Source organism: Gorilla gorilla, chromosome 1 (assembly GCF_029281585.2).
Source record: "Gorilla gorilla gorilla isolate KB3781 chromosome 1, NHGRI_mGorGor1-v2.1_pri, whole genome shotgun sequence".
Classification (NCBI taxonomy): domain Eukaryota; kingdom Metazoa; phylum Chordata; class Mammalia; order Primates; family Hominidae; genus Gorilla; species Gorilla gorilla.
The window spans coordinates 96,858,561-96,872,477 of NC_073224.2; positions in this window are offsets into that span (position 1 = coordinate 96,858,561).

Below are 13,917 nucleotides of genomic sequence, written 5' to 3' on the forward strand. Positions count from 1 at the left end.
CCATTGTTGGTGTGCTGCTACCAGGCTTCTTTCCTCTCAGAGAAGAAACCTCTCAGACATAGGAAATCCTGCCTCAGAATCCAATGACTCAAACTCCGAGCCACCTTCAATGTTCAAGGTCAGAATCCCAGACAGTCCCTCTCTCCCCTACAAAGAAGGATTTGACCAAGAGAGAAGAGTACCATGGGTGCCACAAAACCATTGTAACTGGCAGGGTATTTGGGGAACTTGATAGGGAAGAGAGACGATTTTGCATGTGATAATGGAAAATATTTAATGGGAAAGAGAGGAGTGAGTAGCCCTGAGAAAAGAGAAAATGAGATTGCCTTCTGAGTCTCAAAGTGCTAAGTAAATACTTGGTACATCAGAGATGAGGCATGCACGTTATCCCTAAAGAATTACAAAAATGAGATGGGGTGGTGTGAACAGTTCTCAAAAGAGTAAGTATGAGAGAACGTACCTCAACACAATAAAATCCATATACAACAAGCCCACAGCTGATATTATACTCAATGGAGAAAAGTTGAAAGCTTTTCTTCAAATATCAGAACCACAACAAGGATGCCCACTTCCACTACTCGTTTTCAACGTAGTTCTCGAAGTCCTAGCCATAGCAATTATTCAAGAGAAAGAAATAAAAGCCATCTTAATAGGAAAGGAAGAAGTGAAATTGTCTTCATTTGCTGATGAAATGATCTTATATATATAAAAAACTCTAAAAATCAAAAACCCTTAGAACTGATAAACAAATTCCATAAAGTTGCAGGATACAAAATCAACATATAAAAATTAGTGGCATTTCTGTATGTTAATAACAAGCTATCCAAAAAGAAAATTAAGAACGATCCCATTTACAATAGCAACAAAAGATAAAATAAAATAGTTAGATGTAAATTTAACTAAGGAGGTGAAAGACTTATATACTGAAAACTATAAAACACTAATGAAAGAAATGGATGAAAACACACATAAACGGCAAGATATTCCATGTTCATGGATTGGAAAAGTTAATACTGTTGTAATGTCCATATTAACCCAAAACAATCTACAGATTCAAGGCAATCTCTATTAAAATTCCAATGTCACTCTTCACGAAATAGAAAAAAAATCCTTAAGTTCGTAGTGAACAACAAAAGACCACAAATGGCCAAAACAATTTTGAACAAAAATAACAAAGCTGGAGGCATCACATGACCTGACTTTAAAGTATATTATAAGGAAATTGTAATCAAATACTGGCATAAAAACAGATCCATCAACCAATGGAACAGAAATAAACCAATGCATTTATAGTTGATTGATTTTTGACAAAGGTTCCAAAAGCCTACAATGAGGAAAGGACAATCTATTCAATAAATGGTGTGGGAAAACTGGTTATCCACATTCAGAAGAATGAAATTAGATCTTTATCTTACACCATGCATAAAAATCAACTCAAGGGAGGGCTAGCATTAGGAGAAATGACTAATGTAAGACAAGTTGATGGGTGCAGCAAACCAACATGGCACATGTATACCTGTGTAACAAACCTGCACATTGTACACATGTACCCTAGAAGTAAAAGTATAATAAAAAAAAACTCAAAACGGGAAATACTTTAATGTAAGACTTGACACTATAAAACTACTAGAAGAAAGCATAAGGGGAAACCCTCGTTACATTGGTTTGGACAAGAATTTTTTGGATTTGACTCTGACACCTCAGGTAACAAAAGCAAAAATAAACAAATGGGATTGCATAAAACTAAAAAGTTTATGCATAGCAAAACAAAAACAAAAACAAACAAAAAAAACAAAAACAACAAAGTGAACAGACCCACAGAATGGGAAAAAATATTTTCAAACTATACATCTGATAAGGAGTTAAAATCCAAAATATATAAGGAATCCAAACAACTCATTAGCAAGAAAACAAGTAACTTGATTAAAAAATGGGCAAATGACTAGAACAGACACTTCTCAAAAGAAGGCATACAAATGGCTAACAGGTTCATTAAAAAATGCTCAGGATCAGTAATCACTAAGTAAATGCAAATTAAAACCACAATGAGGTATCACCTCACACCTGTTAGAATGGCTTTTATCAAAATGATAAAAGATAACATGTGTTGAAGACACAGAAAAAAGGGAACACTTGTACACTGTTAGTAGGAGTGTAAATTAGTACAGCTGTTATGGAAAATAGTATGGAGGTTCCTCAAAAAACTAAAAATGTAACTTCCATATGATCCAACTATCCCACTTCTGAGAATATATCCAAAGGAATTAAAATGGCTGTGTTGAAAGGATATCCCTTTAACATGAACTCCCATGTTTATTGTAGCATTATGTACAATAGCTAAGATGTGGACTCAATCTAAATGTTCATCAGTGGATAAATAGATAAAGAAAATGAGGTGTATACACACAATGGACTACTAATCCGCCTTTAAAAAGAATGAAATTCTGTCATTTTGGACAACACAAATGAATCTAGAGGATACTATGCTAAGTGAAATAAGCCAGGCACAGAAAGATAAATACTGCATGATCTCATTTAGATGTGGAATATAAAAAAAGTTGAATTCGTAGAAGAATAATGGATCCCAGAGGCAGTGGGCAGAGGAGGAGTGAAGGAATGGGGAATTACTGGTCTGAGGGTACAAAGTTTCAGCTAAACAAGAGGAATAAGTTTTGAGATCTACTGCACAGCAGGATGACTGTAATCAATAATAATATGTTGTATATTTCAAAATAACTAAAAGTGTAATTTCAAATATATCACCACAAAAATATCAAGGAAGTGAAGTGATGGATATGTTAATTAGCTTGATTTAGTCACTCAGAATTATAGACATATATAAAAACATCACATTGTACTATATAAATGTAATATAATTATGATTTGTTAATTAAGCATAATTTATATCTTTTTAAAAAGAAACATTTTAATGTGGGGCTAAGGAAAGTGAATAGCCCTGGAAAAGGAGAAAATGAGATTGGCTTCTGAGTTCCAAAGTATTAAGACAATACTTAGTGGATCAAAGATGAGGTATGCAAATTATCCCTAATGACACAAATAATCAAATGAAGGTACATACCTTATTAGAAAAATGAGATGGGTGGTGTGGGCCCATTGCAAAAGGAGAGTCATAGAAGTACACACCCTGACAGTGCCTATTCAAGTTCTGTCTGGGGACTCTGTCAGCCAGATGCAGTATCCAGGCAACCTCACAGAAGGACCCTCGCTGGAGATGGACACCATAGATTGTCATCAGAGTGTTGAATCTTAGCTCATCTCTTTTCGTCTAGCACCATGTTCCCTAGGCAGCCTTCCGTTGACAACTCCCCAAACTGACTGTGTACAGGGAGGGAATGTCAGAGCGATGGAGCTGCAACTGGCCTATTTGATCAGAACACTCTAACCAAAGGCTTCTTGCCCCCATCCCTTGGTGTTCCTTTATCCTGCCTTGTTTTTCCTCACGGTACTTTATAAAGTGTTCTGATCAGACGGTACAGATCTGTTTGTTGCGTATTGCTTTCCCCCAACCTTGACTCTGACAATAATGTAAGCTTCAAGTTTTCCTGTTCACTGCTGTGTCCCACACCTAGAACAGTGCCTGGCATTTAATTGAAGCTTGATAAATAATTGTAGGATGAATGGCTAATTTTATATGTCAGTTTGATGACATCTCTGATAAAATGAGGCAGCATTCTAGATTCTGATCAACTCTGGGACATTGATGAGTTAGAGTTTGAGCCTGTATTGTGAAAAGTGCTGAATTAACTAAGAAAAATGGCATCATGTGCAGACCCGTCTGGGTGGCCCAGGGCTTCCCTCAAGCCACTCCCCTCTGTTTCCTTTGTGCTTTCTTTGTGTGCCTCCAGTCTCAAATACAAATTAAAAACAGCAAAGGAATACAAATACAAATTATTGATGATGACAATAATAATAGCACTGAGGGCTTTCTATATGCCAGGTATAGTTTTGTTACTTCTCAAATTTGTTTAATCAAGTAAAATCCTGCCAACAAGACACCGGGAGACCCGAGTTTTGGCCCCAGGTTTGCCGTTAAACTGTGACCTTGAGGAAGTCTCTCCACCACTCCGAACCTCTGGTTTTTGTTTGTTGTTTGTTTGCTTTTTAGTTTTTAATTTGTGAAATAAAGGGTTGGACAAGATCCGTAGATTCTAAACTTTTTTCTTTTAGCAAGAGCACCCCATTTTCAAACAAGTTCTGCATCAGAACTCCCTGTGTGAAAAGATAAAAGCAGGCTCTCTGTGGTTGAAGCTCCCTGGCTTTGCACCTGCTTCCCTGCAGCAGTCCTTGAGACAGCTCCTCAGAAAGCCCAGGAGAACAGATTAAAAGCTCCTGGAGCCCCTCTCATGTTCTCCAAAGGCCAGACCAAGAATGAAGCAGAGTGTTGTTTCATGGCTTTACTTAGGGGGAAAGAAACCCTTTGTGATTGGAAACAAAAGATATCACTGGCTGGGGAACTTCCTCTCTGCTCCAACAGAATAGAAGAGCAGGTGAAGTGTAGTGATTCCCAAACTTTAGCTTAGAGTAGAATCACCGGGGGACCTTGATAAGCAGGTGGAATCACAAGCCACACTCTGCTTTCTCCCATCATGACTCAGTGGGTCCAAATCAGCGTTTCTGTCTTTTTTGTTTGTTTGTTTGTTTTTTGAGACAGAATCTTGCATTGTCACCTAGGCTGGAGTGTAGTGGTGTGATCTCTGCTCACTGCAACCTCTGCCTCCCAGGTTCAAGCGATTCTTCTGCCTCAGCCTCATGAGTAGCTGGGATTACAGGCACTCGCCACCTTGCCCAGCTAATTTTTTGTATATTTAGTAGAGATGGGATTTGACTATGTTGGCCAGGCTGGTCTTGAACTCCTGACCTCGTGACCTGCCCGCCTCGGCCTCCCAAAGTGCTGGGATTACAGGTGTGAGCCACTGCACCTGGCCCGAATAAGCATTTTAACTAGCTCTCGGCTTGATTATGATGCAGGTGGTATGAAACCTACATTTTGAGAGCAATAAGCATCAGGGAGTCACAGGACATGCAATCAAGAAGAACATGAGCTGAGTCCATTTTAGGAAAGAAGGGCAGACACATTGTACTTAAGAGGTAAGTTGAGGAAAGGGTATGTATGTGCATGAACCAATCTGAGATGTGTGAAGCCTGAGAGACAAGGAATGGGTTGCCCTTGCAGTGTGGTTAAGGGGATCAGCCCAGCGTGTTCCATCTCTTCATATGTAACAGGCTGATCTGGTGAACAGGTGGCTGGCATGGAAAACACCGAGCTGGGTTGTACCTCCCAACAGCAATGCTTGCTGTCTCTTTAGACTGTGGGCTGATTGGTGCTGCCAGCTAACGTTCTTGAATAAACCTATTCACGTGTCTTATGTTAGAGACTTCCTGTGTATTCTCTTCAATAATCACAGACCCTGGCCAATTACCAAGGGGCCCCAGGTCTTCCTAATGCCAAAGCTCACTGTCTTTATGCTTAACCAACCTTCAGTAATAACCATGACTCACATTCATTGAGGCCTCACCATGTGCCAACTCCATGACGAATGCTTTCTGCCATTAGTTCATCTGATTTTCACCACCACCCTATAAAGCGGGTATTGTGAGTATTCCATTCTGCAGACGAAGGAACCCAAGTAGTTTGGTTCCAGAGGCATGCTCTTCAACACTGCCCACCCACCATCTCCTTCTAAATCTTTAGGGCAATTTGTTGACTGAAACATGTAAGGGCAGCCTTGAACTCTTAAAGTTTAGCTGTTTCAGTATGATTCCTTTAGTAAGATTTTGCTTCTGCTCTAGGGTAACCATAACTTATCCTCCAAACTAGAGCACTTTCTGAGAGTGAAAGGGGGCACTATTAATAATTAGAGCAGGATAACAGGCTTACATGAGGACCTTCCTAAGAAACCTTAACACACAGTTACCTCACCTGCTTCAAACTGTGTCCATTCTCTTGAAATGCCTGCCTTTCACGTAAACCTTCAGTTTTAGCAGATAACTTTGACTCCACTTCAGAGAAAATCGAAACCACTGTGCAGGCCTTCCCTTAACTGCTTGTCACATACAAACCTATCTGCATCTCTGCCCATTTTCTTCTCATTATAGCCGAGGCCCATCTTGTAATCGAAGGTCAGTTCCTTTCCCTTGGCTCTGAATCTCAGTTCCCTCCTGTCTTCTGGGTGTGTGTGGGGTGGGGTGGGGTCAGGGAGAGGCCTTGTTCCATTATCATCACCTTTTCCCCAAATCTTCAACCCCTATTCCTACTGGCTCTGCTCGTCAGCATTTAAATATGTTCAAATCTCCGCCGCCGACCTCGGCCTCCCAAAGTGCTGGGACTATAGGCGTGAACCGCCGCGCCGGGCCAAAGGTAAACTTCTTGAGTGCATAACTTATAAACTCAGTAGGTCTATACACCCCCAGTGAGCTGCCTGCAGTCCATCTTTGTAGCCTCATCTCCACTCTTAAAACGAAATCATTGGCAATAAAATTATCCCTCTACCCCATGTTTTCCCTTTGCCTCCCATCCTCTGTTTCCCCTTGCCATCAAAGGTAAACTTTTTTTTTTTTTTTTTTTTTTTTGAGATAGAGTCTTGCTCTGTCCCCAGGCTGGGGTACAGTGGCGCTATCTTGGCTGACTGAAACCTCTAGCTCCTGGGTTCAAGCAATTCTCCTGCCTCAGCCTCCCAGGTACCTGGGATTATAGGCATGTGCCACCACGCTGGGCTAGTTTTTGTATTCTTAGTAGAGACGGGGGTTTCACCATGTTGGCTGGGCTGGTCTCGAACTCTTGACCTTGTGATCTGCCCGCCTCCGCCTCCCAAAGTGCTGGGATTATAGGCATGAGCCGCCACGCCCGGCCAAAGGTAAACTTCTTGAGTGCATAACTTATAAACTCAGCAGGTCTATACGCCCCCAGTGAGCGGCCTGCAGTCCGTCTTTGTAGCCTCATCTCCACTCTTCTCTGCCTCCATCTCTCGGCCCTGCCTGTGTGGGCTTCTTCTGTACTTCAGTGTGCCCAGCTCTTTCCCCCACCCCAAGGATCCTGCACAGGCTGCTCCCTCTGCGAGGAACACTCTTTTCTCCTTTGTTTCACAATGACTCCTTTGGGTGCACTTCAACAATTTGCAGACTCTTACAGTTCTCTCCATCCACCTTCATGGTTCAATTGAATAATCACCTTTTTAACACTGACACTTAAAAAACAAAAAGAAAAGAAAGGAAAAAGAAACCATATATCAAGTGCACAGGCTGGCCTCAGAATAGGATAGAAGACACATGCAGATCTCAACACGCATTGCCTCGGGAGGGAGGTGATTTATTTGGAACTTACTTGTTAATGGCTCCTCCAGTACCATGGCTCTGCCGTGTGGGTCCCCAGCTCTCCAGATCCAAAGGGAAGCTGAGGAGAAAGTTTGAGCAAAGGTTTGGCCTTTTATTATCTTTCCTCCATTCTCTCCACCACAGCAGGACCAGCTTTTCACTGCAACCTCTTTCCCAAGGCTGTTACATCAGAATTGGGGTGTGGGTCTGATTTCTCATTGGCTTAATTGCTCCTAAAGGTCCAGGAAGAAGAGAGAGAAAGTCTAAACATTACTGGTGCAACTACTTTATTATATATAATAATGTCATAGTTTGGTCTCTCTCCAAAGCACACCCTTAGATAAAAACTTGGGTGGAGGACGTCTTTCTGGGAGATAATCCAAGAAGAAAGAATGAGGAAAATGAGACAAGGAAGGGAGGAAAGCCAAAGAAAAAGGTGTGTTAATAGTTGATTACCGTTGTGGACAACTGGGGCCCAATCCCTCTGAGGAACCAGGGAGAACATGCCTCAGAATTGCTCATGGAATAGGGCAGGGAGGCTGGAACATTTATCCACGTTTACCCACCAACGTGGCACTCCCTTAGCTGCACCCACCCAACCTGCATACTTCCCAGTTGCTTGGCTGAGTGGCCTTCCACTGTCATAGGGAAAGCCTGGAAGTGGCTGGGGGCAGTGACTCATGCCTGTAATCCCAGCACTTTGGGAGGCCAAGGCGGGTGGATCACAAGGTCGGGAGTTCAAGACTAGCCTGGCCAACATGGTGAAACCCCGTCTCTACAAAAATTAGCCGGGCGTAGTAGCACGCGTCTGTAATCCCAGCTACTCGGGAGGCTGAGGTGGAAGAATTGCTTGAACCTGGGAGGTGGAGGTTGCAGTGAGCCGAGATGGTACCACTGCACTGAAGCCTTGGCAACAGATCGAAACTCCGTCTCAAAAAAAAAAAAAAAAAAAAAAAAAAAAAAAAGATCATCAGACAAAGCCTGGAAGCAGAAAAACAGACTGCCCAGGTGAAAACTTTATGGGGCACTCCATCATGAAACTGTCCACACAGCAGTGTAGATGCAACCATAAAAAATGATGAATTTATGTCCTTTGTAGGGACATGGATGAAGCTGGAAACCATCATTCTCAGCAAACTATTGCAAGGACAAAAAACCAAACACCGCCTGTTCTCGCTCATAGGTGGGAACTGAACAATGAGAACACTTGGACACAGGAAGGGGAACATCACACACCGGGGACTGTTGTGGAGTGGGGGGAGGGGGGAGGGATAGCATTAGGAGATATACCTAATGCTAAATGACGAGTTAATGGGTGCAGCACACCAACACGACACATGTATACATATGTAACAAACCTGCACGTTGTGCACATGTACCCTAGAACTTAAAGTATAATTTAAAAAAAAATATATATATATATATATATATAAAGAAGTCAGGTGGATAAACAGGCTGTGCTACAGGGAACCCTAAGTGTCTGCTACAAGCAAGATGTTAGAATGGGTCTCTTCCTGCCTTAGTTACGCTACGCTAAGCTGACAGTGTGATGGGTATCAGGAGATCAAAGGCAATGTGAGGGAGATCTGCCCTTGAGGAACGTACAATGGGAGTCAAGGAGAACTGGTGTCACTGCCTTTGGCACCCCCTCATCTATGGATGGAGGGCTGAGAAAGGGAGATCAAGAAAGAGACTTCTTTGGAAAGAACTTTACTGTGAGTCCACACCTCTTCCCCAAGGTATAGTGATGTCACCTCTGACCACAAGCCAAGTAAAGAAGACTTCAAGGGGAGGGCTTAGGGAGCTTTGGAATGTGGCCCTGCAGGTGAGAGTCAGAGGCGACAGGCACCTATGACAGGTCTGGGAGAGTTAAAACCGGTAATGGGCTCCCACGAGAGAGCCAGGAGTATGGTGCCATGTTGTAGATCCTAGGATCTGCCGGGGCAAGGAATGTTTGTCATGGGTAGCTAAGGGCCACCCATGAGACACAGCCTGCTTGGTTGTCCTGGGTGCTGTACAATAGGGGCATTTGGACAGGCCTCTGGGGAGGAGGAGATGAGATGTGTGGCCAGATGTCCAGGGGCTGAGGAAAGAGTTGCAAAGGACCACCTAGAATAGAGAGGCATCCACCTCCTGGTCAGGGGTAAGAGAGAGGGAACCAGGGGTAAGAGAGAAACTTAACCAGCAAAACTTCCCTTAACAAAAAATAGTTCATCTTAGCCATCTGTGAGGCCCACAGAGTGCAAAGCCACTCAGCTAGGTAAGAAAAGTTTTAACACCTCCCCACCCTCCCCATCCTCCTGGAGTGAGGAACCTGAGTTGCGGGAGGAGAGTTGAGGGGAAGGAGGAGAACAGATTCAGAGAGGCAAGCTGAGCATAGTAGAGAGCAGAGACTGCTCCCTCCCCGACTGCCAGCCTCTAGCCTGGACGACCTAAGCCAGGGTAAGGGAGATTAGTTGATAATAAGGTAAGTTTGGAATTTTGAATATTACATGGCACAGGAAGTACTCATTTCTAAACCGAGACCAGTACTCATTTCTGGACTGAGACCGAGGCCAGAGTTCACATCTGAGGCAGAGAAGACTACCCCACTGAATAAGATTAAAAGGGCAGTGAGAGAAAAAAATTGAAGTTCTATTTGAATCACAATCCATAAGCAAGAATGAAGATTACACTTGGTTAGGCACTGTGGCTCACACTTGTAATCCCAGCACTTTGGGTAGCTGAGGCAGGAGGATCCCCTGAGTCCAGGAGTTTAAGACCAGCTTGGGCAACATAGCCACATCCCATCTCTATAAAAAAAAAATTAAAAAACTTAGCTGGGCATGGTGGTGCTCACCTGTAGTCCCAGCTAGCTGGGAGGCTGAGAAGGGAAGATCACTTGAGCCCGGGTTGAGGCTGCAGTGAGCCATGATTGCACCACTGCACTACAGCCTGGGTGACAGAGCAAGACCCTGTCTCTTAATAAAAAAAAAAAAAAAGTAAAGAAACGAAAATTAGACTTGACAATCATGCTCTCAGAAGTGACTTTCTCCACACTGGACTCGAAGAGCTCAGTGGGGTGGAAATTATTTTCCTCTCCTCAATAGGCATCATGGACTGTTTATGCCTACTTATGGAGACAGGTTTAATAAATCTGAACAGTTACCTTCTGGCTATCAGCATACTCACTGTAGCAGCCTCGGCTCACCCTTCAAGAGTAAACACATTTTTGGCTGCAAGAAGTGCAGTTAACCGACAGGCTCGAGCTGCAGCACCTTCGGGATCTACGCTGTTCCCGGCAGCCCCAGCCCATGGCTGTGCATAGCAAGAGTCCTGGCACCGGGACATTCTTGCACAGCTAGAGTCCCAGTGCCTGGACATGCCTGCCCACCACGGGCCTTCTCTAACGGGCAGTCGGTGCCAGAGCTCCCTGCTAAGTCCGCTGAGACTGTGAGACCTGCGTCAAGGTCTGAGGCCCTTCTGGCTCCACCCTGCTTCCTTCTCCATTTATCTTTTCCGGGCCTTTCCCCACATTAAAACTCTTAATCTCTGAACTCCAGCTTCTGCTTCTCAGAGAATCTAACTGATATTCTCACCCTTTAAGCTCTGAGCATTATACTCATGACCCTGTTTTCTTTTCTTTTCTTTCCTTGCTTTTATTTTTTATTTCTATTTTTTAATTCACAAAAATTTATACCTATTTATGGTGTACAACATGTTTTAAAATATGAATATGTTGTGAAATGGCTAAATCGAGCTAATTAACGTAAGTGTTGTCTTATACAACTATCTTTTTTTGTGGTAAGAACACTGAAAATATACTGTCTTAGCAATTTTTTTTTTTAGATGGAGTCTCGCTCTGTCGCCAGGCTGGGGTGCAGTGGCACAATCTTGGCTGACTGCAACCTCTGCCTCCCAGGTTCAAGCAATTCTCCTGCCTCAGCCTCCTGAGTAGCTGGGACTACAGGCGCCCGCCACCACACCTGGCTAATTTTTGTATTTTTAGTAGAAGCAGGGTTTCACCATGTTGGCCAGGATTGTCTTGATCTCTTGACCTTGTGATCCACCCGCTTTGGCCTCCCAAAGTGCTGGGATTATAGGTGTGAGCCACTGTGCCTGGCCTGTCTTAGCAATTTTTGAGAATACAATACATTGCTATTAACTATAGTCACCATATGGTATGATAGATCTCTTGAACTTATTCCTCCTATCTGACTGACTTTTGAAATCTTTCCACCAATATTTCTCCAATCCCCACCCCTCCCACAGCTTCTGGTAACCACCACTCTACTCTCTACTTGTAGTTCAATCTTTTTTTTTTTTTTTTTGTCTTTTTTTTTTTTTGAGACAGAGTCTCGCTCTGTCTCCCAGGCTGGAGTGCAGTGGCACGATCTCGGCTCACTGCAACCTCCGCCTCCCGGGTTCACGCCATTCTCCTGCCTCAGCCTCCCGAGTAGCTGGGACTACAGGCACCTGCCACCATGCCCGGCCAAGGTTTTTGTGTTTTTTAGTAGAGATGGGGTTTCACCATGTTAGCCAGGATGGTCTTGATCTCCTGACCTTGTGATCCGCCCGCCTCGGCCTCCCAAAGTGCTGGGATTACAGGTGTGAGCCACCACGCCTGGCCTAGTTCAACCTTTTTATACATTCCACATTAAGTGAACTTATGTGGTATTTGTCTTTCTGTGTCTGGCTTATTTCACTAAACATAATGTCCTCCAGGTTCATCCATGTTGTTGTAAATGGTAGCATTTCCTTCTTTTTGTTGTTGTTGTTGTTTTGTTTTGTTTTGCTTTGCTCCCTCTCAACTTACCACCCCCTACTCAGCTTTCCTCACTCCAGGAAGATGGGGAGGTGTCAAAACTCTTCTTACCTAGCTGAGTGGCTTTGCACTCAGTGGGCCTGGAGGATGGCTAGGATGCACTATTTTCTGTTAAGGGCAGTATTGCTGGTTAAGTTTTGCTGGTTCCCTCTCTCTTACCCCTGGCTGGGAGTAGATGCATCTCTATTCTGGGTGGTCTCTGCTGGAGTGCAGTGGCATGATCATAGCTCACTGCACCCTCAAGCTCCCGGGCTCAACAATCCTCCCACCTCAGCCTCACAAATAGCAAGGATTACAGGCGTGCATCACCATGCCCTGATCATGTTTAAAATTTTTTTTTGTAGACATGGGGTCTTTCTATGTTGCTTAGGCTGGTCTAAAATTCCTGGCCTCAAGGGATCTTCCTGCCTTGGCCTCCCAAAGCACTAGGATCATAGGCATGAGCTCCCTTGCCCAGCCTCCTTCTTTGTTTAAGGATGGATAGTATTCCATTGTGTATATATCTACAATTTCTTTACACATTCATCCATTGATAGACACTTAGGTTGATTCCATATGTTGGCTCTAGTGAATAGTGCTGCAATAAGCGTGGAGTGCAGATACCTCATTAACATACTGATTTCATTTTCTTTGGATATATACCCAACAGTGGGATTGCTGGATCTAATTTTATTTGTTAAACAGATTTATTACATAAAAACATTTTATACTCAGACTGAAATCTGGTTCACCTTTAAGAAAAAATTCTAATCCCTCAGGTTTTATACTCATAAATTGAAATTTAAGAACTATTCACTTCATTATCTTCTTCACTAAGCAGATTCTACCAATCTTTGAAGAACTAAGGTCTCATCTTAAATATCTCTCCTCGATAGCTTTTCCCCAACCCTCCTGACTCCAACTTTGCCAAATCGCCTTATAGGCTCCTTCAATTATTCCTTTGGTAAGATTCATCAAACTTGTAGTTACTTGTCCAATGTCAATTGTTAGCATATGAGCTCCATGAAGTCACAATCTAAAATTCTTGGTCACTGTTAATTCCCCAGCACTTAAGACAGTGTATGGACCATAGAAGCTACTCAATAAACATTTAACAGATTTCTGAATTTGCTAACCTAAAACTATGAAATGTTGGCACAAGACCAAAGCTGAATACATCTTCCTCTATTGTTCCCTTGGTCTTGAGACACCACTCTTCACAGCACAGACTCATAAAATTGATTATTAGAAGAAACTTAAAGATTATCCAGTCTGAGAATCCATCTGATGGCAGAGATGTTGCAGATAATCCAAGCAAGTGATTGTTCTCTTAGCTTGAATACTAGGGACAGAAGCTACTTTCTAAGGCAGCCCATTGCATCCAGAACAGCTTTGACTGCCAGGAAGCTATTTAATAACCCTGATCCTCTGCAGTCTCTTCTTGAATCTGAATTCATATAGGTTGATCAACATTGTATTCTCACAAAACGATTTAAAGTCTTTTCATAATATGAACAACATAGATCAACTCTCTGGTCAAACTACTTTTTTTTTCTTCTTTCTTTTTTTTTTTTTTGAGACAGAGTCTTGCTCTGTCACCCAGGCTGGAGTGCAGTGGCACAATCTTGGCTCTCTGCAACCTCCACCTCCTGGGTTCAAGTGATTCTCTTGCCTCAGCCTCCTGAGTAGCTGGGATACAGGGGCACGCCACCATGCCCAGCTAATTTTTGTATTTTTAGTAGAGACGGGGTTTTACCATGTTGGCCAGGCTGGTCTCAAACTCCTGACCTCAGGCGATCTGC